General features: G+C 43.2%; 1 protein-coding gene across 5 annotated transcripts in view; it reads right to left on the reverse strand.

Annotated features, from left to right (window-relative positions):
* LOC125465024 (protein eva-1 homolog B-like) overlaps nucleotides 1-24,990 on the reverse strand; it is a 99,132-nt gene that overhangs the window by 48,779 nt on the left and 25,363 nt on the right. Inside the window, exons 1-2 of one of the 5 annotated variants that reach the window (XM_059654435.1) lie at nucleotides 18,712-18,729; nucleotides 18,179-18,293 (exon numbers count right to left, since the gene is read on the reverse strand). The exons of 1 other annotated variant lie outside the window; for it this stretch is intronic. The gene's annotated coding sequence lies outside the window, so the exon portion shown is untranslated. Of the gene's footprint in view, nucleotides 1-17,844; nucleotides 18,024-18,178; nucleotides 18,385-18,711; nucleotides 18,730-24,990 lie in introns of those variants that run through there. 3 more of the 5 variants (XM_048558067.2, XM_048558066.2, XM_048558069.2) reach the window with 3 other exon arrangements.

A 24,990-nucleotide genomic window follows, 5' to 3' on the forward strand; every position in this document is an offset into this window, starting at 1 on the left:
ACTGGGCATCAATAAGGTGCTGTGGACCATCAGCAGAATAGTACTCAAATGCCATGTGTAGCTTGTGGCCTGCCATATCCCTCACTCTGACTTTACCGTGGGACCAGGAAATCAACCCTGGCTCAATGAAGAGTGCAGGGGGGCATGCCCGGAGCAATGCCTTCCTTAAAGAGGCAGCCTGGTGAAGCCAGAATACAGGAATATTTGAATAGCACGCAGCAGAAGCAGCAAGTCTTAGATGTAGCTAAGTTTGGGATGACAGTGGTCCAGTGGTAATGTCACTGTGCTAGTAATTCAGAGCCCTAGGCTAATGTGCTGGTTTGAATCCCGATATTGCAGATCGTAAAGTTTGAATTCAATGAAATTGTAATTAGAAAAAGCTAGCCTAATGGTGACTACGTATCCATCATCGATCGTCTAAAGATCTATTTTGTTCACTAACAATCTTACCCGGTCTGACTACCTGCGACTCCAAGCCCACAGCAACGGGCTCTAACTCTCAATCTCTAAGTAGTTAGGGCTATCACAGCAATAAATGCTTGCCTTAGCCAGTGATGCCTACATCCTATGAATTAATAAAATAAATAATAAAGAAATTCCACAACCAATAAATCAGGTACATGCTCTGATGTTCCATCACAGAAACAAACCCTTCAGTCCAACTCATCCATGCTGACCAGATGCCCTAAATTAATCCAGTCCCATTTACCAGCATTTGACCCATATCCCTCTCAACCCTTCCAATTCATGTACCCATCCAGATGCCTTTTAAATTTTGCAATTGTACCATCATCCACGACCTCCTCTGGCAGCTCATTCTGTACACACATCGCCCTCTGCATGAAAAAGTTGCCCCTTAGACCCCTTTTAATCTTAACTCTCTCACCTTAAACCTACACCCTCCAGTTTTAAATTCCCCTGTTCTGGGGAAAAGACCTTGGCTATTCACCATATCCATGCCCCTCATGATATTATAAACTTCTATAAGGTCACCCCTCAGCCTCTGACACTGCAGGGAAAATAGCCCCAGCCTATTCAACCTCTCTCTATAGCTCAAACCCTCCAAATCCAGCAACAGCTTTGTAAATGCTTTGTGAATCCTTTCAAATTTAACAACATCTTTCCCATAGTAGAGAGGCACAAATGGTAGTGGATAGTTAAACAACAAGAGGTAAGGCCCACCAGATATCCACACCCTTGGCGATGGGGGAGCCTAGAAAATGAGTGCACAAAACACAAATCTGAAGCAATTACATCAATCATCAACATGAATTGGCCCAAGAATGATCCATTTCGGCCTCTGCGAGGCATCCCCAGCATCACAGATACCAGTGTTCAACCAATTCAATTCACTCCACATGATATTAAACAATGGCAGAAGATACTGAATACTGCAAAGGCTGTGAGTGTTGACAACATTTTGGCAATAGTGCTGAAGTTGCATGTTTATGCTGCTCAGACAATGTGGAAAATTGTCCAATTATATCCTGTGCACAAAAATCAAGATAAATTCAACACAGCCAATTACTGCCCCAGTCTCCACTCGATTATCAGTACAGTGTTGGAAAGAGTCATCGACAGTACTATCTTGCGGCATTTACAAAGTAATAACTGGACTTGACATAAATCATTATTATTACTACCATTGCCACCAACATCTTGGGGCTTACTGTTGACCAGAAACTGAACTGGATTTGTCACATAAACACAGTGGCTACAAGAGCAGGTCAGAAGCTCGGAATACTCTGGTGAGTAACTCACCTCCCGACTCCCTAAAGCCTGTCCACCATCTACAAGGCACAAGTCCGGAGTGTGATAGAATACCCCCACTTGCCTGGATGCACGAGTAATATCTAATCCCAAACCATCCTGAATTGGAAGTATATCACTGTTCCTTCATTGTCACTGGGTCAAAATCCTGGCACTACACAACACTGTGGGTGTCCCTACTGCCCATGGACTGCAGCAGTTCAAGAACACAGCTTCTCCTGGACATTTAGGGATGAATAAGCAACAACGGCATCTCACGATCGGATTAAATAAAAGTTCCTCTTAAAATTGCCAAACTCTTCAAATTATGTAATTCACTTGGGTGAATATAGTTCAGTACCACTTGAACCAGGAAGCACAGGGTTTGTTGTCCAGTTGGTGGTATTTGTGCTTTCGCCACATAGTCACTAGTCGGCCGAGCGCTGCGGTGTCCAGAGCTATGACTCTGCGCTTAGAGAGTCATTGAGGTTTACGGCGTGGAAACAGGCCCTTTGGCCCAACTGGTTCATGTTGGCCAGTTTTCACAATTAATCTAGTCACAGTTGCCTGCCTTTGGTCCATATCCCTCCGCACCAAAGGTTTCTTCAATGACAAAATTATAGTCACTTCTACTACTACCTCTGTCAGCCCGTTCCAGATACTCACCACTGTCTGAAAAAAATGCCCCTCTGGACCCCTTTGTCTCGCTCCTCTCTCACCTTAAATCTATGCCTGTTAGTTTTAGACTCCCCTACAATGAGGAAAAGCTGTTGGCTATCTACCTTATCTGTACCTCTCATGATTTTATAGACCCTTATAAGGTCATGCCTCAGTCTCCTACACTCCAGGGAAAAAAATCCAGCCAATCGTTAAAAACCTAAACCTTCCAGTCCAGGGCCAGGTAGCATTCTAGTAAATCTTTTCTGATCTTTCCAGTTTAATAATATCTTTCCACAGTAGGGTGACAAGAATGCATGCAGTACTCCAAATGTGACCTGTCTTGTACAGTTGCACAAGACATCCCAACTCCTAATACTCAATGCTCTGCCCAATGAACTTGATGAAAAGCTGCACAGTCTGGATTGGAGGCCTCAGGACCATGTTCAGTTCTGGCTTGGTGGTGCAGGTAGGAAGGACCCTCATTAGTATGTGCACTTCGCACAGAAGCGTGGCCCCTTATAAATCATGGCAAGGGAGACTGACCCATTCCTCCCACCTTCCGCTTTCATTTGCTCAGCCTTTGGTGCTTCTTCAAACATCTAAGCGATTGGAAACACTGCATCTGTGTGCTGGAGAGGAGCTAGAAAAGAAGTCCATTCCTCATCAGACTACTCATTACAGGGGACCGTGGACCACTGGTTTAAAATGTCTCTGCTTTGGTCCATTATCGCCTTGTGATGAGGTGGGTGTGCAAAAAATGACCCCTGACCAGCCACGCAGAAGCAGAAAAAAAAGCAATGGAGTGAAGAAGTATCCACTAATCTTCACCATCCTGTATCTGGAGAAGTAGCAGATCTTTTCGGAAGAGAGTTAGTCAATACATCACCCAGTCATCCTCAACATTTAGCAGAGTGACCAGAAACCCACCTGCTCTTTGGTGCTATAATTTTCAGTGACTAACCATCTGAGCTCTTACTGTTTCAATTAAACACAGTGCTGTCAAAATGTCTTTCCAGCTCTTCACCACCGCAACATTGAAAAGGAGTACTAAACATTCTACCTCCCATCATGACATCAAATCGTTCTTCGGCCATCCCAACATAGCCACAGCAGGATGTTAACATCAGTCAAATCCTTCCCAAAGAATTTTGTTTCTAAACAGGATACATTCACCAAGCCAGACTGAACCATACCCACTCACCAACATGTTACAATGACTTACTTTTCACTGTGACTTTTAATGAAAGACAAGGATTATAATAAAAGCCTACAAACAGAGACACACTGTACTCCAATCTCTCCCACTGAGGATATTGGGGCTCTTTTTGTGATAGGGGAACGCTGAGGTGGAATTATTGGGATTCTGCCTAGGAACAAATGCAAGCAGGAAAAAAAAAATCTTCTCATTAGAAATTATACAGTAATGCAAAACAGAAGTTTAAAATTATGAAAACGTACAGAAGGTTTCCAGTTGTAGATGGACAAATGAGGGATCAGAGAGGAAAGAATAAATTGAAGAGATGGGCTGCAGACTGTAAGGGAACCTCTTTGATTAGAGTTAAAGGATTCACTTCCAGGGCTAAAGACGGAGGAAGTAACCGTTAGCATTCTTGTCAGAGTCAGGAGGTCATGAGGTCAACTTCCATTCAAAGCTGACACCTCAATTCTCTCCAGTGGATGTAATGAATTCCAGCAATTATTAAAGAAGAGCAGTGGAGTTCGACAGTCCTGGACAGCATTTATCTCTCAAACAATAGCTAAGACACAAGACTGACCAAGTTGGTTCATTACTGTTTGTGTAGCCTTGTGGATATTGGCCATTTTTCCCAAGTGGTGGCAACAATGATACATTGTCTGCAAAGTCATTTGGGAAATAAGGCTGTACATTGTGCTATTTACAGATAATTCTTTTCACTTCAATATTCATGAATAAATTAGCGATGAGGACGATGACTAAATAAGTAGGAACTGATGAGATAGGAATCCAAGGGTTAATATGAGAGCTATTTGCTCACCATTATAAACAGCAAGAGAGACAGTGGGGATTCAGGGTCAGTTTCATGCTGCAATTTCTGTGTAATTGATGTCCCAAGTGCCACAGGACAGCACAGGTCTGGGGAGGAAATGTTTCCCTCATTTAAGACACACAAATTGTCAGACAGTGTTTCCTCTGAAGTCATCGTGCTTTCCTCCAGAATGGGGAGGGAGTCATGGGGAACAGAACTACGCCAAGACTGCTGTTCTGTAACAGAATGTGACAGCATCATGCGTGTGATCTCATGGCGCTGCAATGCCAAGGAAATGTCTGGAAGGGGCACGTCTGACTGGGCTGCAAGCTCAACTCCCCAGCTCTTGGCACCAACTCCAAGCTTCATCTGCAAGTCACCGCAACTGGATGTTGACTTCACATCAACGTCTTTGACATTACATTGATCATTGATCTTACAAGGCCTAGTAGTAGGCTGCGTTATTCTAGGGAGAAGAACCTTCCAGTGTCATGTTCCGAACAGGGGCTCAGCCACAGAAAGTACATGCTGAAAACACTGCACAGGTTTGACATAGATAACAAAGTGTGCAGCTGGATGAACACAGCAGGCCAAGCAGCATCTTAGGAGCACAAAAGCTGATGTTTCGGGCCTAGACCCTTTTCTGATGAAGGGTCTAGGCCCGAAACGTCAGCTTTTGTGTTCCTAAGATGCTGCTTGGCCTGCTGTGTTCATTCAGCTCCACACTTTGCTATCTTAGATTCTCCAGCATCTGCAGTTCCCATTATCTCTGATCACAGGTTTGACATAGCTGGTTTTTCATTTGCATGGACAGTAAGTAAGGCTTTGTGCTGTCACTGTGGGTACCTTCATGTCTAGTGGCAGAATCTGCAGTATGACTGAATGCTGGATTAAAATAAATGACCGTGGGAAAATAGCAGGCCACTGCACTTCCAGGAATATTGTCCAATATTCATCTAATGCTGCAACACCTATATATTCCACTTAACCACAAAAAGGGAAAACTGCAGACACCAGAAACCACAACAGGAAATGTTATAAAGCCTCAGCCAGTCTGGCAGCTTTTGGAGACAAAGAAATAGAGAGTTGAATGGATCTGAAGGCGGCTTTGAAAAACGGCCTGTGCCAATATGGTCAACTCCACTGTTCCCTTGTGCTCCAGCTTTCCAAACAAGAATAATTCCGTTAACATTCTCCATCATTCTTGTATCCATCCAGGATATTTTAATGCTAACTGAACCTTCAGTGCTACAATCTTTTCCCCCTAAAACCAGAAAACACCAAGCATTTTAATTTCATCAAATTGTTTATCCATAAAGAGAGGCAGAATGGTGTCAAATGAATGTTTCTCACTTTCTTCACCAGCCCCAGTGGTCTCTGCAGCAGAGACCAGAGTGCAAATATTTTTAGTCCCTGATGGAGGGGTCACAAAGCAGACGCTCGAGACAAGAAAGCTCTTTGGAGCTAGTTCATTAAGACCCTTCCCTGTTCCCTAAGTCAAACTGTTTAAGAAATCATTTCAAGCCTTTGGTCTCAAAACAAAAAATAACAAATTCATGAAGAAAGTATTGAATGGGTCACACAGCAGAGGAATTAGGTCATTTAGCCCATCATATCTATTCCAACTCTTTAAAAAGAGCTATCCACTAGGGTTTGCTGTCTCCATGGAACAAAAACAGTTTCTTTTGTATGTTGTTATTGAATCAGCTTCCACCACATTTTCAGACTGTGCATTCCAGATGATCACACCTTGATGGATCAAAAGAATCTGCTCATAATCCCTCGCACTGGTCTAATGATGATGAATGAAATATTTCTGATTTTAAGCCAAAAGCATCCAAAAAGATCAGATGTAGAGAAAAAGAACCCTCAAAATGACATGAGTACTACACAGCAGCTTCAATCCCAAATGTGGCTGCTTTCCAGCTATTCAATTGCCTTCAATCCTAAACACTGCAGCTAAATTATCGGGTCGACTGTTGACCAAGAGTACCAGAAAATACATCCCTGTTCTCCTTCAAATTGTGCCAGTGGAGTCCTTTACATCCACTGGAGGGGGAAGACAGAGAATTGATTTAATGTCTAAACTGAATTAATGAACTTGTAACAGCGCGGCACTCCCTCAGTACTGCACGGAGTGTCGGCAAAGAGATGTGTACTCGAGTCTTTGGAATTTAACTGAGGAACCCATAATTTTTGCGCCATGGTGAGAGAGTGCATCACTTAGACATGGCTAACAGTGATTTATTATTGTAGTTATAATTCATCAGATTGCTATCTGAACGGTGGCAATTTAGGAAAAGGTGAGGTGCAATGAGACCCGGGTGTCATGGCTGAAGGTTAATGTGCCAGTGCAGCAGGTGATGAGGAAAGCTAATGGCATGGTGGTCTTCCTAGTGAGAGGATTTGAGTATCAGAGTAAGGATGCCTTGCTGCATTTATGCAGGATGAGCCAACACCTTGAGTATTTGGTCTCCTAGTCTGTGAAAGGGCATTTTGTTAGTGGGGGAGTCCAGCGAAGGTTCACCAGGCTGATTCCCGGAATGGCAGGACTGGCATATGAAGAAAGACTGGGTTGACCGGGCTTGTACTCACTGGAATTTAGAAGAATGGTGGGTGGGTAACGATTTCATAGAAACATATAAAATCCTGATGGGACTGGACATGCTAAATGTGGGAAGAATGTTCCCAGTGTTGAGGAAGTCCAGAACTAGGGGATCACAGTCTAAGAATAAGGGGTAGGCCATTCAGGACCGAGATGTGGAAGAATTTCTTCACTCAGAGAGTTGTGAAGTTGTGGAATTCTCTACCACAGAAAGCTGCGGGGGCCAGTGTGAGAGATATATTCAAGAGGGAGCTGGGCATGGCTAAAGGGATCAAGGCATTTGCTGAGAAAGCAGGAGTGGGATACTGAAATGGGACAATTAGCCATGATCATATTGAATGGTGGTGCAGACTCGAAGGGCCAAATGGCCTACTTTTACACGTTTTTCTACATTTCTATGTTGAAGTGGTTTATACAAAGATGTGTCTTGTTCGATGCAAAAGGGTTTTTATCCAGGAAACTTTCTACACTTCATAGTACACAAAATGGAACTGCCGCACTGGTGCAGTGATGGAAATTCATCTGAAATTGTCCCTCAGCCCAATTATTGGGAAGAAGGCTTCATTCTGAAACCGGTACTGACTGTACTACTAGACTGCCATTACTCAATGTTGACAGTCCACGAGAAAAATGATGATGTTTTGTGTTCCAGCTGAAAATATCAAAAATTTAATTAAAGAAACAAATAACACAAGTGAGATTACAGTGAAGGTTTTCAGTTGCTGTTTCTGACTGTGTTTATATGTTGACCTTTGAACTGGCATCAGTGCCCAAGAAATATCCTTTATCCATTCCAACTTCTGAGCAGGCTCCAGTTCAGCAAATCTTCCCCTGGACCCCGAGGCTATCTCATCAAACTTCACTAGATTACGTAAAATGGATGCATCTCTATGGGAAATGTCAACACAGTGCAGTTGTTGCCTGGCTACATAGCAGTACCATTCTGCAACTCATTGTGAGGGTCATTTTGTCCAAAAGGGAATAAAAAGATGATTCTCATTGGAGTGCAGTGAATGCACTGTCTGCAATTCATTATGTTAAAATGAAACCACAAATGGATTTCTTTATAAACATCATAAGCGCACGAGTGTGAGCTCTGAATGTTATAAACAAACAAGTTTGTTATAAATTGTTGAACGTGCAGATCTCAGCGATACAATTCAAACAATAACTCCACATTTGCTATCACAGAGTGAGATTCTGATTAACACAAGCTTCATGTGGAGCATTGCGGTCAGCTACGAGCACTATATACTGTCCAGAAAATATTGAAATATGACTTTTATTTCCCAAAGTTGTGGCTTTAAAGTGAAATAGCTGTGTTATATTGTGTAAGCGTACCAAAGGGTTAGTGTTGTGGAGCACTTTACGAATTGCCAATATGATGATATCCTGTGGACTCATGGAGAAACTGCCTCAGATTTTGAAGGAGGAAGGCCCAATATAGACACCTTCTTCATAGAAGCACAGTCTCAGTAACAAGTTTATCATAGTAATGTAACCTGTACCAGATTGCTACCATCCAGTAGATTATATCATGTTTAAGACAAAAGCATCTTCTCATTAGACTTTGGGGTAGTGTTCCTCGAATGCAACAGACCAAACAGACCCTGTAGAGTCACCTAGGGAAAGAGAATGGTGCCAGCTATCCTACCAGTAGGTCTTGTAACAAAGTGAGTTGCAATGAGGATTCACCTTACAACACATACCTATCGTGGGTAAAATACTAATGACTAAACCAGCAGGACAGTCCCACCAAGACAGAAACCCAGAAGAATTTCATAGCATACCTGAATAACTGAGAACATAGAAACAAATAAGATAGGAGCTAGAGACCACACAGCCCTTCAAGACTGCTCTGCCATTCAGTATGATCATGGCTGATCATCCAACTCAGTCCCTCAGCTCACCTTCTCCCCATACCTTTGATCCCTTTAGCCCCAGAACTAAATCTAACTCCTTCTTTGAAAACATTCAATATTTTGGCCTCAACCACTTTCGAGGTAGCAAATTCTACAGCTCGCCACTCCATAGGTGAAGAAATTTCTCCTCACCTCGGTCCTAAATTGCCCACCCCATATCCTTAGTCTGTGATCCCTGATTCTGGACTCGGCAGTCATCAGGAACATCCGGCATTTATCCTGTCTAGTCCTGTAAGAATTCTGTAGATTTTTATGAGACACCCTCCTCTCATTCTTGTAAATTCCAGTGAATCTGGTCCTAACTGATCCAGTATCTCTTCAAACATCTGTCTTGCCATCCCAGGAATCAGCCCTTTTGAACTTTCTTCATAGCCGGAAAAGCCTTCTTCAAATAAGACAACCAAAACTGCACACCACGCGCTTTTTTTTAAAAAAATGCATTCACGAGATGAGGGCATCACTGACAAGGCAGCATTTATTACCCAGAGGGCAATTAAGAGTCAACCACATTGCTGTGGATCCTGAGTCACATGTAGACCAGACCAGGTAAGGGTGGCAGTTTCCTTCCCTAAAGGTCATTAATGAACTAGATGGGTTTTTCCTCACAATCGGCACTGGATTCACGGTTATCATTAGACTTTTAATTCCAGATATTTTATTGAATTCAAATTCCACCATCTGCTGCAGTGGGATTCGAACCCAGGTCTCCAGAATGTTATTTGGATCTTTGGATTAACAGTCCAGTGATAATACCACTTGGTCATTGCCTTCCCGGTAGGTGTGCTGTCACCAAGGACCTGTAAAATCGCAGACAGACATCCTTGGTCCTGTACTCAAATCCTCTCAGAATGAAGGCCGATATACCATTTGCCTTCTTAGTCATCTGCTGGGCCTTGCTTACTTTCAGCAATGTGTTCAAGGACACCCAGGCCTCTTTACATCTTCCCCTTTCCTAATCTATCATTATTCGGATAATAATCTGCCTTCCTGTTTTGGCTAACAAAAAAAGTGGATAACCTCATATTTATCCACACTGGATAAATCCAATGGATGACAGACTTTCACACCTACTAGGCCTCTAGTCCCACAGGAAGTACCTGTCACTGGCCCTCTCCTCAATAATACTTGGGAATTTAATGGTAAAATAGAACACTAAACGTTAAGATTTCAAATGACAACTCCTCCAGGTTCAGAAGGCAGGATTCACTACATTATATTGGAAGTTATTTTGTTTAAAGTTAAGCGAGGTGATTTACATAGCAATTAAACTGAACACAATCAATAACAATTGCAATCATAAGCCCACTTTCTATGTCAGATAAAACTGCTTAAAATTTTATTTTAAGATAATAAAATGTGAGGCTGGATGAACACAGCAGGCCAAGCAGCATCTCAGGAGCACAAAAGCTGACGTTTCGGGCCTAGACCCTTCATCAGAGAGGGGGATGGGGAGAGGGAACTGGAATAAATGGGGAGAGAGGGGGAGGCGGACCGAAGATGGAGAGTAAAGAAGATAGGTGGAGAGAGTGTAGGTGGGGAGGTAGGGAGGGGATAGGTCAGTCCAGGGAAGACGGACAGGTCAAGGAGGTGGGATGAGGTTAGTGGGTAGCTGGGGGTGCGGCTTGGGGTGGGAGGAAGGGATGGGTGAGAGGAAGAACCGGTTAGGGAGGCAGAGACAGGTTGGACTGGTTTTGGGATGCAGTGGGTGGGGGGGAAGAGCTGGGCTGGTTGTGTGGTGCAGTGGGGGGAGGGGACGAACTGGGCTGGTTTAGGGATGCAGTTGGGGAAGGGGAGATTTTGAAACTGGTGAAGTCCACGTTGATACCATATGGCTGCAGGGTTCCCAGGCGGAATATGAGTTGCTGTTCCTGCAACCTTCGGGTGGCATCATTGTGGCAGTGCAGGAGGCCCATGATGGACATGTCATCTAGAGAATGGGAGGGGGAGTGGAAATGGTTTGCGACTGGGAGGTGCAGTTGTTTGTTGCGAACTGAGCGGAGGTGTTCTGCAAAGCGGTCCCCAAGCCTCCGCTTGGTTTCCCCAATGTAGAGGAAGCCGCACCGGGTACAGTGGATGCAGTATACCACATTGGCAGATGTGCAGGTGAACCTCTGCTTAATGTGGAATGTCATCTTGGGGCCTGGGATGGGGGTGAGGGAGGAGGTGTGGGGACAAGTGTAGCATTTCCTGCGGTTCATATTCCGCCTGGGAACCCTGCAGCCATATGGTATCAATGTGGACTTCACCAGTTTCAAAATCTCCCCTTCCCCTACTGCATCCCTAAACCAGCCTAGTTCGTCCCCTCCCCCCACTGCACCACACAACCAGCCCAGCTCTTCCCCCCCACCCACTGCATCCCAAAACCAGTCCAACCTGTCTCTGCCTCCCTAACCGGTTCTTCCTCTCACCCATCCCTTCCTCCCACCCCAAGCCGCACCCCCCGTTACCCACTAACCTCATCCCACCTCCTTGACCTGTCCGTCTTCCCTGGACTGACCTATCCCCTCCCTACCTCCCCACCTATACTCTCTCCACCTATCTTCTTTACTCTCCATCTTCGGTCCGCCTCCCCCTCTCTCCCTATTTATTCCAGAACCCTCACCCCATCCCCCTCTCTGATGAAGGGTCTAGGCCCGAAACGTCAGCTTTTGTGCTCCTGAGATGCTGCTTGGCCTGCTGTGTTCATCCAGCCTCACATTTTATTATCTTGGAATTCTCCAGCATCTGCAGTTCCCATTATCTCTGATAAAATTTTATTTTAGCCTCATTGCATGAAAGTTGATTGTCCACTGACTAAAAGCACAAATAAGGTCATACATGGAGTGCATTCTATCCAGTTCTTTATGTAAAGTGGGCAGCATCCATTTGGGTAGCTCAGTGGTTAGCACTGCAGCCTCACAGCACCAGGGACCCAGGTTCGATTCCAGCCTCAGGTAACTGTCTGTGTGGAGTTTGCACATTCTCTCCGTGTCTGCGTGGGTTTCCTCCGGGTGTTCCGTTTTTCCTCCCACAGTCCGAAGATGTGCAGGCTAGGTGGATTGGCCATGGGAAATTGCCCATAGTATTCAGGGGTGTGTGGGTTATAGGGGGATAGGTCTGGATGGGATGCTTCAAGGGGCGGTGTGGAATTGTAGGGCCAAAGGGCCTGTTGCCACACTGTAGGGAATCTAATCTAAAGAATACACATTGTTAGGTTCCCTGGGCTATAGTAGGAATGGATGCTGAGCAGTGCTACTTAACACTGAAATACAAGGGGCAATGGATTTACTTATAAGAGTGGCAATTGACACGGAATTGGAGAAAGCATCTACTGCACAGTTTGCTGCTGGTGCTACTAATAGATATTCCCCTCATGTTGTTCTGCTTATCTAACAATCTCATGCCCCTGAAGGGTCCCACTGCAGTTATGGAAATACAGTGTGAGATTGTACAAAGTGGAGACAGACACTCAATGCCCTCTACAATAGTTAAATCTTCCATTTTCCAAATCTGTGGCTGAGGGGAGGTAGTGACTAAGCTTGGTGCCAAACTGGCTTGTTAGGAATTACAGAGACTACAGTACAAAAGCAGCCAAACTTGATCTCTGCAGTTTTGAAGTTCCACATGAGCTTCCATCTGCCCGAGTTTATTTAACTCTCTATTTGTCCTCACACATTTATGTAGATTCTCTTTATATGCATCTATGCTATTCGCTTCAAACATTCTGAGAAAAGGTTTTCCTGAAAGTCATTTTTGATTTATGAGTGATTAACTTCTATTTATGGCTCTTAATTTCCACATGCTGTAGAGGTGAAAGATCTTCTCCACTTCTACTTTATCAAATCCTTTCCAAATCTCAACAATCTCCATCAGGTCACTCCTTCAATTTTCTCTTTTCTACAGAAAAGAATTCAGTACTGTTCTTTCTTGCTTGATAGCTGCGCCATTTCAGTTGCTATTATCCTGGTAAAGATTTAGTACACTCTGTCCAGGATTTCTGTACACATCGTATTATATAGAGTCCAGAACTGCTTTCAAGTGTGGTCTAAATTAGATTAATTTCATCTCGTGGCTTTTGCATTCTAGCCATCTAGAAACGAATATACGGTTTTGTTCCCATTTCATTTGGTGGCTGTATCACTAATTTTAATTTCTGAATCTGTATCACTGAATGTCCTTATAACTGTACTCCACTTAGACATGTACTTTCAAAGGAATGTGTGATCTAATTATTCCTTCAATCAAAATGATCTACCATAGACCTATTTACATTCAAACTCCTTCACTATTTACACATACGTTCTCCATTAATGTCACCTTGTATTTTGTCAGTCACTCCAATTTAGTTTCATCCAGAATTTTTCCCAATTCCGCAAAATCCCACCATTTCTGTCTCTCACAACATATGAACATGGCAGGCTGCACAAATGCACTACAAGGTGCATCTTAGTGCACATTTTCTATTTCAGAATACAAGTTTCCTTTTCTTTTGTCTTGCTTAAAAAATGGACAACAGAAGACTAACTTTGCAGTGGATAAAAAGATGTAAACGATTTGTGCAGATAAGCAAATTTGAGAAGGGCGGGCACACAATGCCACAAGGACTTGACTGTACCATACTGACTCCAGAGTTCGAGATGATTTATGTAAATGGTGAACAAAAGTGGTCACATGTCCAACCAATGGGAAATACCAAATCCCAATGTCCACTTGGGAGAGTAACTACATTCAACCCATCCTCCATTTTCTGTTTTGCAGTTAGTTTGTTATTCATTCTGCTACTTGTCCTTTGACACCATACATTCTGACCTCACTCAGAGTCATAGAGTTACACAGCAAGGAAACAGCACATCCAGTGACGCCCACATCAGATGAATGAATAAAATAAATAATAAAGAAATTCCACAACCAACAGATCAGATACAAGCTCTGATGTTCCATCGCATAGAGACGTACAGCATGGAAACAAACTCTTTGGTCTAACTTGGCCAGGCCAATCAGATTTCCTAAATTAATCTAATCCCATTTGCCAGCACTTGGCCCATATCCCTCTAAACCCTTCCTATTCATGTACCCATCCAGTTACCTTTTAAATGCTGTAACTGTACCAGCCTCTACCACTTCCTCTGGCAGCACATTCCATACATGCACCACCATCTGCATGAAAAGTTGCCCCTTAGGTCCCTTTTAAATCTTTCTCCTCTCATCTATGCCCTCTAGTTTTGGACTCGCCTACCCTGGGAAAAACATTTTGACTATTCACACTATCCATGCCCCTCCATGATTTTATAAACTTCTATACGGACACCCGCTATCCACAGTCCAGATCTTCATCAAAGACCATTTGAAAAGTCCACATACATTACAACCGCTCAATTACTTTTGTCTGTTCTATTAATCCTCCAGCGAATTTCAGAAGGTTGATTAAGCAAGGCCTTCCCTTTCAAAATCTTTGTTGTACTTTTGATTCCCCAACTCTCAATAATAAAAAGTCTTTCAATTAAATTAGCATCTCTCCTACCACTGACTTTAATCTCATTGGTCTTGAGTTTCCTACATTTCTCCCTATCTCCCTTCTTAAACATAAGATAACCTTAGCTGTCCATCCGTTCTTGACAACTGTTCTATTTTCTATTATTTTTTAAATACAGGTATTTCTGCTATAATACGTGTTTTGTTAACACTAATTGGCTGTAACGCAGTTGATCAATTGTGGGAGCTGTTTGGATAACACAAACTTTCCACTGTACAGGTATAGCAATTTCCCTACAATGTGACTTTCTACAGTGCGAGGCCACACAAGAACACAGCTATCGCGTTCAGGAGAAATACCTATGTGTGCAATAACATTTCTGTTGTCTTTTGCCTGTTTTCTGTGAGCATTCTATTCAGAAATATATTTAGCTTAACAAATGACCCTCCTCCTTTCCATCATAAAGGGTTTTGATGTCCTTTTTTGATCTCTTCCTGTAATGCCATGTCCATTTTGTTGAGTCTCCCTGGCACACATTGGAGCAAGTAATGTTAACTTCATTCAGAGCTCACATTTGTGTGCTTACAGAGCTTGTGAATGAATATTTGAAAAATTTACTGTATTACATATTATTCTGGTGCCATAGGGTTTGGGAAGTCAGTTATTGAAACTTCTGGGATAGAAAGGATCTTCAAAATGGGAAGCTGGTGCTTTCTGCCAATACAAACAACAGACTGTGATTGCAGGCTGCATATTGGTGGCTTACAACAGGACAGTACCTGAGCACAGATAACAAAGTGTAGAGCTGGATGAACACAGCAGGCCAAGCAGCATCTTAGGACCACAAAAGCTGACGTTTCGGGCCTTCTGATCCTTCTGAGCACCATTGATTTACAATAAGCAGAAGGTTAAAAGAAATCATGGTACCCTTTACAACCCCACAATGGTCCAAAAGAGTTATTTTTGAATTTTGATCCCTGTTGCAATATAGGAGTATGGCAGCTCATTTGTATGTGGCAAACAGCAGTGAGACAACGATCAGGTATTATTCTGTTTTGAGTGATGTTCTCAAGGACTGGACATCAGGACAATAACAGAGTCAGAGTATTACAGCACAGAAACAGGCCCTTTGGCCCAACTTGTTCATACTGACCAATAATCACAAGCATGTTACCAAGACTGAAAGGTTGAAGCTACAAGGAAAGTCTTGACAGGCTGGGACGGCCCCCTGCCCCCAATTCTAGGGTGCAAGAGTCTGGGGGGCAATCTGACAGAGGCTCACAAATTCATCTCTCTCTTCTTCTTACTATAGTGGCCTGGGAGGTTTCACAGCCACCTACAACAGCAAACCTGGTCTTGGTGTAACACCTCATCTGAAAGTCAGCGCCTCCAACAGTGTAGCACCCTCTCAGCATTGCACTGAAGCCCCAACTTGAATTATATGGTCAAGTCTCCAGGATCAGTGGAATCCACAAACCTTTGACTTCAAGGTGAGACAACTGTCACTGATTCATGACTGACGCCTCAAATAGGTTTCTATTTTGGGCCTCTCTAGAATGAAATCTGAGAATCCTTTTGGGTCACTTAAACCTCAAGAAGATTCAAGGCAGCGAGTCAAACTGTATTTCTTGGCAGAAGTGAGACTGGAAGGATGTGTGTGATGAATTAGTAGTCTACAATCTCAAAGGAGCAGCCTGTTAAACATCTTAAATTCATTGTTTGGGAATATTTGCAGCAGCGGCAACCATTCAGATGTCTGAACCTAGCTCAGGTCTGAGAGCCCAGTCTCCTGGTTCCCAGAGTTAAAAAATTACTACGGTAAAATTTAAATATTTAGAACTCATGAAAATGACCTGAGTGAGGATATCAGTAACAGATCTGCCACAAATTCATCTCAAAGAGTCAACTCTGCTACAATAGTTATTACCTTTAATTTATATGCATTATACATCTCTTCTTTTTTGCAAATGACATATGCATAATCCATGATCCTAATATTCTGGAGTATCGGTGCTGAAACATTTCAGGAACAAAAATAACAAACACTCAGAACTGGAAATGCAGCTGTGGGTTAGGGTTTTCCGTCTCAGCGCAGTAAGTGAGGGTAATGTCTGCACTGAACTGTACAGCAGATCCCAAGACCACTGCAGGGATCATTGTCCATTGGGGGAAGGAAGCTGGTGCATCGAACAGGAGGAAGAATCTGACCTTGGGGATCAGTCTCCCAATTAGCAGGATTAGAAGGACCAGTGAGTAAAAGAATTGTTTCTTGCAAACAAGCTGAATGTCTCTCTCTTCTGGGTTAGGGAGGCAAATTTACCCCAGACACAATCTGTATGTCTTATTTCTGTCTCTGCATTGTACTGAATGGATAGGATTCATGTCAATATTTGCACCATAACTGAATTTCTGTTGAATTGATTCCATTTGTCCGCGAAACCGCAGTTTTTCACCACTGTGCTGTTTAACATCAGTTGTACTCATGAAAATAGGCAGTTGCTGGGAAGCAAGGAGTTCTTACAAAAGGCTTTTGCAACATTTAAGCAATTAATTTCACTACATACGACACTCAATAAAGTTAAACAGTTACATCAAATGCATAAAATATCCTTTGTGCTGTTGTTACCCATTTTCCCCTTATCCCTTCCCAAAATTCTTCCAGTGTTCATCTGCAGCAAAGATGTACTTACTGCTCACATTATACATGGACAAATAAATGTTTACATAGTGAAGAGATCGCCAGAGATGTTCCAGTTCAATATAAATTTTATAGTGCAAGATTTTAGCTAACTTGAAACTTACTCATTTACAAAGATTGAAAATTTGCCCCATGTCTCTACATATTACATGCTCATACTCTTAAAGTTGCTTACTTATAAATCCAGTGTCACCTTCCCAGAGTTCCTGCCCCTTTAAATCCAGTGTCACCTTCCCAGAGCTCCTGCCCCGTTAAATCCAGTGTCACCTTCCCAGAGCTCCTGCCCCGTTAAATCCAGTGTCACCTTCCCAGAGCTCCTGCCCCTTTAAATCCAGTGTCACTTTCTCAAGCCCCTTTAAATCCAGTGTTTCTGAGGTCCCTCTGCCTATTAAATTCAGCCTCTATTTCCTCACTCCGTCTCTACTCAGCTTCGAATAGAAGCTTCCCTGTTTTGTTTTTGCCTGAGTAACTCTTCACCGGGAACTGTCCTTGGATTCCGGGGAAAGTGTTAATCCGCAAAGCGAGAGAGGGGGGCACTCACCTCATTACCGAACCCAGCAACACATTGCTGGCCACCAAAAAAAATCATCCCCCCTTTTAAAGCACGCTGGCTGTGTGATACTGAAACTCTGAACGGTCACCTAACTCTAATTAGATATTTCCGCGAGCTCCGGCTACCCTACAAAGTTAACACACCACACACACACACACACAAACTACAGGATGATATTAAAAAATCTCAATTTACAGACCTTCAAAATGCTCAGCTTTCTGCAGCTGGTTAAACCTGGAGCTTCCTAACAAAGTCTCAGCGCCCTTCAGCCTGCTGTGAGCTGCCTGAGTGCCTGGGATGCTGGAAAATAAAAAGCGCCTGTCTAGCAAAGAGAGGAACTCATCAACACTCACAGGCTGTATGCGGCAGGAAGCTCTCTGTCTCCCTCAGAAAGGGGGGACCACTTCCTTCCAGATGTTCCCAGGCACCCATTAGCTAATTGCAGAGACTGCGGGGAGGAATGTTGACTGCACACGACCTCGAGAAGGAAGAGGACAGAAAGTACTCCTCTCCAAATAAGAAGACTTACTCACCAGGATATAAATTCTCCCGGCTCCTTGCCCTGTCTTCGGTGCTCAGTGTCTGTAGCCTCAGCGGGGAGAGACGGAGAGAAAGAGGCGAGTGGTTGACAAGAGCCAGGGGCTCTGGCTAGGGACGGAGGGAAAAGAAGGAGATCTGTTTAGCATTAAGGCAGCGGCAACAGGAAATAGTTGCCAAAGGGGTTGGTGTATTCCCCTGTGCTAAAGGCAGCTCACAATGTGGTTCATTTAATCGTCTCCTTAGGTCCAACGCTGAGTGTAATATTGCCTAGTTAAACTCACAGCCACAGAAACATTTTGAAGTTATTTTGCAGGAGGGAGGAGCAAGAGATTACAAAACGTCCCAGGGAGTAGGAAAGTTAATAGATCCACCATGAACAGCAAGGGAAATAAGTGCATTCTCTGTGAACAACTGAGTTCAGACAAATATGTATCACAGACTCCCTGCAGTGCAGGAAACAGGCTATTCAGCCCATCAACTCCACACCAACCTGTAACCCTGCATTTACCATGGCTAATCCACCTACCTTACATTTCCCTGGAAATTATGCAGCAATTTAGCATCACCAATCCACCACGTCCATCTGTGGACTGTGGGAGGAAACCATGCAGACACAGGGGAAAAAGTGCAAAGATCGCACAGAAAGTCACCCAAGGGTGGAATCAAACCTGTGAGGCAGCAGCACTAACCACTGAGCCACAGTGCCAAGCCTTCAGGCAGTTTTCCCCAAGTGATCTTTAATTGAGTGCAAGTTACTATCTTAAATGTACTGTAAGCTGAGTGCAGCCTTCATGCCGTATTTTTGAATTGAGCCAAAACTGCTGAGATAGTCTGCTTCCTTGCAGATTTAATGGGGTAGGTTCAGATCACTTCCAAACTCCAGAGCACACGAATGAGTGTCCTGTTTTGGCATCCCTGCGGACGTGCTCACTCAGACTGATGCTAGCGTGCAGAATGGAATAATGATGCTGCTGTGGATGAAGTGCTGTCGAGGCCCAGCAGAGGAAATTTTCACAGCGTTTTAAACATAATCAGGGAACACTGACTTAGGTCAGCTCTGGAAAGTGAGGAGAATGTTACTATTTAATCAGGATGTGAAGCCATTGACAGGTTTTTTTGCGATCACCATGAAGTAATGGTGAAGTAATCGCTGTTTTGTTGTCATTATGTAGATAGTGTGCAGTAACTTCAGGTCAGGGAGGTAAAAGGTTAAATGCAAATATCCAGAAGTCCCTGTCACAGTTACACCACACCACTACTGACGTGCATTGTTTATCATGAAATTGCTGAATTCACAAAATATTTTATTTAGGATCCTTTGACAAACCCCCAACTCCAACATGGAATGACACGGCCAGCAGGTGAATGGAAGGAATACCAACCATCCTCTGAGCTACCCACCACCCTTACTTTCCTGAGTCAGTTCTGGAACTCCAACCTGACTGATACTGGAGGAGCCACATAGAATATTACAGCACTGTACAGGCCCTTTGGCCCTCGATGTTGCGCCGACCTGTGAAACCAATCTGAAGCCCATCTAACCTACACTATTCCATTATCATTCATATGTTTATCCAATGACCATTTAAATGCTCTTAAAGTTGGCGAATCTATTACTGTTGCAGGCAGGGCATTCCACGCCCTTACTACTCTCTAAGTAAAGAACCTACCTCTGATATCTGTCCTATATTTATCACTGCTCAATTTAAAGCTATGTCCCCTCGTGCTAGCCATCACCATCCGAGGACAAAGGCTCTCACTGCCCTCACCCCCTCCAAAGGGAAAGGCAATGGTTTACAATAATGTCACTGGGCCAGTAATTCAGAGCTCCGGGCCATATTTCCAGGGAGAACTCTTCAAATTCCTACGTGGAATGTGATTGAAACTTGAATTTGATAAGAAGTCTAGCCAGTGGTGACCATTGTCAATTGTCATTAAAAACCCAAATGAAAACCAAAAGAATTGCGGATGCTGTAAACCAGGAACATAAACAAAAGTTTCTGGAAAAGCTCAGCAGATCTGGCAGCATCTGTGAAGAAAACAATCAGAGTTAATGTTTCTGGTCCAGCGACCCTTTCTCAGAACAAGTCTGAGGAAGCTCTGAGGCAGGGTGACTGGACCCGAAACATTAACTCTGACTTTTTTTCTTCACAGATGCTGCCAGATCCACTGAGCTTTTCCAGCAACTTCTGTCATTAAAGACCTATCTGATTCACCAAGAATCTTTTGTGTAAGAAATATGCCATCCTTACCTAGTCTGGCCTACATGCAACTCTAAACGCTCAGCAATGTGATTGACACTTAAATCAATACAGTGTGGAGCTGGAGGAAACATGAAGGGTGTAAACCTGAAACATCAACTTCCCCGCTCCTTTGATGCTGTCCTACTTGCTGTGTTCCTCCAGCTCCATGTTGTATTGACTCTGCCTCCAGCATCTGCAGTTCCTGCTATATCTGATTGACATTTAACTACCTCTGGACTACTAGGGTTAGGCAATAAATTCTAGCCTAGACAATAATGTCCATTAATGTTTTTTTTTAAAAAATCGAATTTGCCATTGACGGCAATCATAACTGCATTTTGACAATACAATAAATGTTAATTATAATACTAGTTAATAAAAGTCAACCCCTCTGGCTCAGAAAATTAACTTGCACATTTGAACTCATTCCAGAATATGAATGATTAGCAATCTTAAAAAATGTCAAATTTTACACATTTTTTCTCTTGTTTCCTTCCTCTCTCTAATCGCTCTGTCTCATTCCAGAATGTGTCTTTTTTCCCCTCTCTATTCTTCTTTCTGTATCAGAAAGCACCTGTTTGAATGACCTCTCTTAAGTCTTTCCACTGCGTACTTTCCCATTCTGACATTTTACTGGTTAGGGAGATACCACGTCAGTGGTTGTATCCACTCAGAGCTCAGATGTTATCCTCTTGACTGCACACTATCAGCTCACACTTTATCAGCTACTTAATGGGCTCTTTTGGGCTGAAGATTGTAGGAATCAAGTCTAATTGATGGTGTTGAGGTACAGCAAATTCTAATCCAGATTACAGCTCATAACAAAGCCCAGTGGAGATGGAAGCAAACACATACACAGGAGGAAGAAAGAGATCAGGTTTAGAATGGGAATATTCGACACCATTGAAAGAATCAAATGCTATGCACAAAATTAAACTGTACATGAAATCATAAAGCACACACGCTGTCAGAAACTGCGTGGACTGTCAAACACAACGTGCTTTGAATAGAATCTACAGGCATATAAAAAATTAGTAGCATTTGGATCTTTTATTTCATTCAAAGGGTCTGATGTTGCAGGCTGGGGCAGTATTTCATACCCATCTCTAATTGCCCTTAAGATGGTGTTAGTGAACTGCCTCCTTGAACTCCTGTAGTCTATGTGAAGAAGGTACTCTCAAAGTGCTGTTAGGGAGGGAATTCCAAGATTTTAACCCTGCGACAGTGAAGGAATGGCAATGCATTTCCAAGTCAGGATGACTTGGAGCAGAACTGGAAAATGATGGTGCTCCTATGTGACAGCTGCAGTTCACCCAATGTCTCCAACCACTTGTTTAGGTGGATGAGCCCTTTAAATTTTTTGGTGCAGCCGTGCGTGTACAGTAACATAAAGGGGCTGCCCTGTAAATGGACTCTTCTCGGTTTCTCTGCAATTGTTCAGCTTTAGAAGGAATGTTAGTCTTTCCTTGCCCTTGATGTAGGGGTTGAAATTGTAGGTTTGGCATTACTAAATACAAAATTGTATCAATAATTTGCCAGACTGAGAAGAAAACATTAACTTGAAGGTTAATTTAAAGGTATTTAAAGCCTCTCAGTTGAACTGCACACTGTCTACTGTTCAGTATAGCTTACTGAAACCACTTAAAATCATTTTGTTTACAGTATTATCAAGACTATTTGAAACTTTTGGTTTGAACATTAAAACCAACTACTGAATCATTTTATATTTCTTTTTTCTAGAGCCTTAACCTTTTTACTCTGTAATTGAGCCTTTTTTAAAAACTATCCATGTCACACTTTCTTTTTTACAAAAACAGAAATTGCCGGAGAAACTCAGCAGGCCTGGCAGCATCTGTGAAGAGAAAGCAGAGATAACATTTTGAGTCCAGTGACCTTTCCTCAGAACATTCTGCTTTCTTCTCATGGATGCTGCCAGACCTGCAGAGCTTTACTGGCAATTTCTGTTTGTGTTTCAGTTCTCCAGCATCCGCAGATCTTTGTTTTATTTTCCATTATTCTGTATTTTTTTACTCCACCAACAAAAACACCCATGTCACTAATTAAGTACCCATCAGGAGCATCAAATAAAAGTGAGGGAAGAAAAGGAAAGAGGGAGGGGATTAAGTAAAATAGAGATTTTTGGTAGGTGTTGAGGATGAATCATTTGGTACTTTCTATCTCAACCTCATCAGAAGTGTTATTACCTACATCTAGAACTGGTAGGACTTGAACCAGGGCTCCTGGCTCATTCTGGAATGAGACAGAGCGATTAGAGAATGGCTCAGAAGTAGAGAAACAGCCATCAGTACCACCAGACCCTGTCATTGAATAATTAGCCTGCAGTAGTGACTTCCTACAGTTTAATCATTAGAATTCCACTCTCGAGGTTATGTCAGATGAACCTTCCTTTTCTTTGTGGCTCTTATAGTTACCCGCTGAGGTGGCTCTTGACTATACTTCCACCACATTGTCTCTATATCTTACAGGAAATGTCCCAGAAATAATTTAGTGACAGGTCATTTCCAAAACCATTCTTCAAGAGTGCATTCCAGCACCACTCCCCTGAGGGTCCCTGTTTGGAATTTGACCTAAAAATCACTGCGCAAGAACCAGCTTCACTGAGATGGGGTTCTTCCCAAAGAGGGTTGTGGACCAGCACATCCTGGATCAGAGCAGGAGATCACTATCGTTTTGTAAGCAGAAATGCAACACTGCTCCAATTTTCTTAATTCTTGTTTTCTGTTGGTCTCTGGGAACCCAGAGGCTACTAATATTTAGCCAATGGGATCATTCATCATGCGTTTTCCTTAATGATGGCTGATGGACATTTGACTGAGTGGGCCATCACAGGCTAGATTTCCTTGTAGAGCAAGAAAAAAATGGCAGTGACAGGAGACCACTGTGAGTCAGGCCATGTCCTCAAACTCCTGGATCCTATATGATTTCTAGAGAGCAGAGACCACGTAGCTGAGGATTGCAGAATTATTCATAATACCCCTACAGTGTGGAAGCAGGCCATTCAGCCCATCAATAGACAATAGGTGCAGGAGTAGGCCATTTGGCCCTTCGAGCCAGCACCACCATTCATTATGATCATGGCTGATCATCCACAATCAGTATCCTGTTCCTGCCTTATCCCCATAACCCTTGATTCCACTATCTTTAAGAGCTCTATCTATCTCTTTCTTGAAACTATCCAGAGACTTGGCCTCCACTGCCTTCTGGAGCAGTGCATTCCATATATCCACGACTCTCTGGGTGAAGAAGTTTCTCCTCAACTCTGTTCTAAATGGGCTACCTCTTATTTTTAAACTGTGTCCTCTGGTTCTGGACTCCCCCATCAACGGGAACATACTTCCTGCCTCCAGATTGTCCAATCCCTTAATAATCTTATACGTCTCAATCAGATCCCCTCTCATCCTCCTAAACTCATGTGTACACAAGCCCAGTCGCTCCAATCTTTCAACATATGATAGTCCCGCCATTCTGGGAATTGACCTCGTGAACCTACGCTGCACTCCCTCAATAGCAAGAATGTCCTTCCTCAAATTTGGAGACCAAAACTGCACACAGTATTCCAGGAGCAGTCTCACCAGGGCCCTGTACAGCTGCAGAAGGACCTCTTTGCTCCTATACTCAATTCCTCTTGTTATGAAGACCAGCATGCTATTAGCTTTCTTCACTGCCTGCTGTACCTGCATGCTTGCTTTCATTGACTGACGTACAAGAACACCTAGATCTCATTGAACTTCCCCTTTACCGAACTTGCCTCCATTGAGATAGTAATCTGCCTTGCTGTTCTTGCCACCAAAGTGGATAACCACACATTTATCCACATTAAACTGCATCTGCCATGCATCTGCCCACTCACCTAGCCTGTCCAAGTCACCCTGTATTCTCGTAACATCCTCCTCACATTTCACCCTGCCACTCAGCTTTGTGTCATCGGCAAATTTGCTAATATTACTTTTAATGCCTTCATCTATATCATTAATGTATATTGTAAACAGCTGTGGTCCCAGCACCGAACCTTGTGGAACGCCACTGGTCACTGCCTGCCATTCTGAAAGGGACCCGCTTATCGCTACTCTTTGCTTCCTGTCAGCCAGCCAATTTTCAATCCAAGCCAGTATTTTGCCCCCAATACCATGTGCCCTAATTTTGCTCACTAATCTCCTGTGTGGGACTTTATCAAAGGCTTTCTGAAAGTCCAGGTACACTACATCCACTGGCTCTCCCTTGTCCATTTTCATAGTTACTTCCTCAAAAAATTCCAGATGATTAGTCAAGCACGATTTCCCTGTCGTAAATCCATGCTGACTCTGACCTATCCTGTTACTGCTGTCTAAATGATTCGTAATTTCATCTTTTATAATTGACTCCAGCATCTTTCCCACCACTGACGTCAGGCTAACTGGTCTATAATTCCCTGTTTTCTCTCTCCCTCCTTTCTTGAAAAGTGGGACAACATCAGCCACCCTCCAATCCGCAGGAACTGATCCTGAATCTATAGAACATTGGAAAATAATTACCAATGTGTCCACGATTTGTAGAGCCACTTC

This window comes from Stegostoma tigrinum, chromosome 24, assembly GCF_030684315.1.
Source record: "Stegostoma tigrinum isolate sSteTig4 chromosome 24, sSteTig4.hap1, whole genome shotgun sequence".
In the NCBI taxonomy this organism is placed as follows: Eukaryota; Metazoa; Chordata; class Chondrichthyes; order Orectolobiformes; family Stegostomatidae; genus Stegostoma; species Stegostoma tigrinum.